Below are 3,277 nucleotides of genomic sequence, written 5' to 3' on the forward strand. Positions count from 1 at the left end.
GTGTGATTACTTTTTTGTTATTTTAAGTTTCATTAAAAAAAAGCTCATCTTAGGAAACTGGTTACGTAAGATGAGATGATTGTGTATGCTGAAAATAACGCAACTTTTGGTATAAAATTTTTTTTCTTTAAATGAACTATTCATTTATATTCTTTAAGAGGAAAGATTAAATTATGATAATCTGTAAAAATAAATATAATTATTTTAATATTTTGGCTGCAAATAAACAATACACTGAAAACATGCTCAACATAAAGCGTGTGCAAAAAATAAATGTGAAAGAATTACCACGTCATATCTTTTCAGTGGTTGTATTAAAATCTTTTTAATTCTTTTGTATTTTGTTTACAACTTGTTGTAGTTTCAAAAAAATATGTAAGATTTTAGATTTAATTTGAAATTAGTTTTAAAAATGACAAAAGAAGAAGACGTAAGAGAAAAAATTATTCACAAATATTTACAAAATCCTAATAGTAGCTACAATTCGATTGCAAAATCGTTGCAAATACATTCATGCACCGTTAGTCGTGTTATTCAACGTTTTTCTCAAACAAAATCGATCAAACGCAAATCTGGTGGTGTAAGAAAGGAAGATTTTAAAGATATAAAACTAGTTAGAAAACTGGTTAGCAGTTTTAAGAATAACCCAAGCCTTTCACGTAGGGAACGCGCAAAATTATATGGATTTTCTCATTTTTTCGTTTTGTTGCAAAAGTTAATAACAAACATAGTTTTTATTCTTTAAAGCACAAAAAGGGCCCTACCGTTCTGAAACTTAACAAAAAAATGCAAGAACCCGCTGCAGAAAGTTGTATGACAATTTTATTTCAAATAATTTTTATAATTTTAAAGACGATGAAATGTATGATGAAAACTTATATCAAGTACGATCATCAACAAATTCCTGGTGCTGTTTATAATATTGCCAATTATAGAGGAAAAGCAGATTAGAAATTTAAATAAACAAAACATGACAAGTTTGCTGAAAAAGCTTTGATTTGGCAAGCTATTTGCAGTTGTGGTAAAAAATCAGCACCTTATATTTCTCAGTCCACACTTTCTGGTCAAATATATGTTAAAGAATGTTTACAAAAACGCCTTTTACCTCTCATTAAATCACATAATAACAGACCTGTGTTCTGGCCTGATTTAGCTTCAATTCATTATTGTAAACTAGCTATGGAATGATATAAAAAGAATAATGTGAAATTTGCGCCTAAAATAGAAAATCCTCCAAACCACCCTGATTTGAGAGTTGTTGAAAAGTGCTGGGCTATTATAAAAAGAAAAATGAAAAAAACAAAAAAGCTTTGCAGAATTATTAAAAATATTAAAATATCATTTAAAAAATCAAATAGTTTTGATTCTTATTCTGTGCGCAAGCTTATGGGTACCACTAAAGCAAAAACTCGATACTTTATTAGGTTCCCACAAAAAATATATTTTTTTTTTAAATGTTTGATCTTATATTAATGTATTAAATTTATTACTTGGTTCGAAATAAAAATAGAGGAGTACTTTTTTTTCGTTGTTTTTCTACTTTCACATTTATTTCGTGTCCACGCTTTACGCAACCTCCCCCTATAATTCCTTGAAAACTGTTACCGATGTTCTTGCAGATACCAAAAATATTGTATTACGTCATATTACCATAACAAAATACTTGATTAAAATAGCAATTAAAAACAAAACAAAAAAAAAACGGGAGAAATAGCGCGCTCAAACGAACATTGACTTAAATAGCTAAGAAATTATGCCCCTTAGCTCCCCCTCTTCCCTGCCAAAGTTATATGATGGCTACAAACCTATTTCTGCTCAACAAAAAAAGAAATAAAAAATCAATGATTATTTAGCAGCCCCTATTAGTACTAATGCGGCAGGGCACACTACTGGTATACCGGCATGTTGACTATATTTGCCCCTAATTATATTAGAACTACCCTTTATCATACACGTGAAAAAAATCCTTTCCCGATGCCCCACCACAAACACTGCCCACATGCATCAAAATTACCAAGAAGTGACCTCGAACAGGCAATGGATTTAAATACGCTGCTCAAAATTTATGTTAAATCCACATGAAATTACTGTCCTTTGAGAAAGTAGATAATATAGCTTATATTCTACTTACAAAGTAAAGTATAAAATTTCAAAGAAAAAATTTACTTTTATTTGTAATTGTAAATTACAATTTTTTTCAAATTACTTTTATGTAAGTTGTTTTCGTTAATTAGCTACTTTTCTACTTAAAAGTAATTTGTTGTTATGATGTAGTTTTATTTTACTTTGTAAAGTAAGTGTTATGTTTTTTAAATATTATATTTACGTAAGTTTACTTCTTAAATAACTGTTTTTACATTTAAAAAGTAAGTTACATTTTCATGTAAATTCTTACATAATTATAACCAAAATTAGTTTTCAAAGTTATATTTACAAGTAAAAGTAAAAATGCAAATAACTTTTACTTGTAAAAGTAACTTCATGTAAGTTACTCATTTAAAAAACTTAACTTAAGCAATTACACTCATGTTTTAAAATGTTATATAAGTTATGTAAAAAAAGAAACGAATTACTTTTAAATGTAGGTAAATTATATAATTTTATATGACTTATGTAAAGTAATTGACGCTTAAAAGTAATTCAAGTTTTTATATTAAAATAAGTAAAAGTGCCTCCATAGTAAACAGCTTTTTCATGTGACTTGTGTGTGTTACTAAATAAGCAATGTGCTTATTTAGTAACAAACAAACAGAGAAATATGCAGTGTTCCATTATAAGCCCAAATAAAAAAAACTTTTAGAAATGGCTATATAAATACTAACATTCTAACAAAAAACAAAATTAATAATGACTGTTAAATGTTGTTTCAAAGTATGATTAAAAATTATATAAAAAATCTATTATTTTAAAGGCTATTGGTCTATTCTTCGGAGTTCTTTTCTTCTTTTTCTTTTTCTTTTTCTCTATATAATAAAACCAGTCTATTATTTAATAAATATTCAAAATACTTGAACGAAAAAAAAAACCACAGCTACCATGTAATTGAAAATAAAGTAAACAAAAAAAATTACCTTTATTAGAGGTTTTCTGCTTGATTCTTGATCGGTAATAGTAATTTAGTCAAAAGTTTAATTTTAAGTCCCAGAGGCGGATTTAGCATAGTTCGAGGATGGGGTTGGGGCGCCCTCTAAAATATTAAGCATTAAATATAAGTTTCTTTTTTCTACCCGCGCCTCCTAAAAGTTTCTTATTACAAAATTCTGCGTTTATTATTAAC

This window comes from Hydra vulgaris, chromosome 01, assembly GCF_038396675.1.
Source record: "Hydra vulgaris chromosome 01, alternate assembly HydraT2T_AEP".
Taxonomy (NCBI): domain Eukaryota; kingdom Metazoa; phylum Cnidaria; class Hydrozoa; order Anthoathecata; family Hydridae; genus Hydra; species Hydra vulgaris.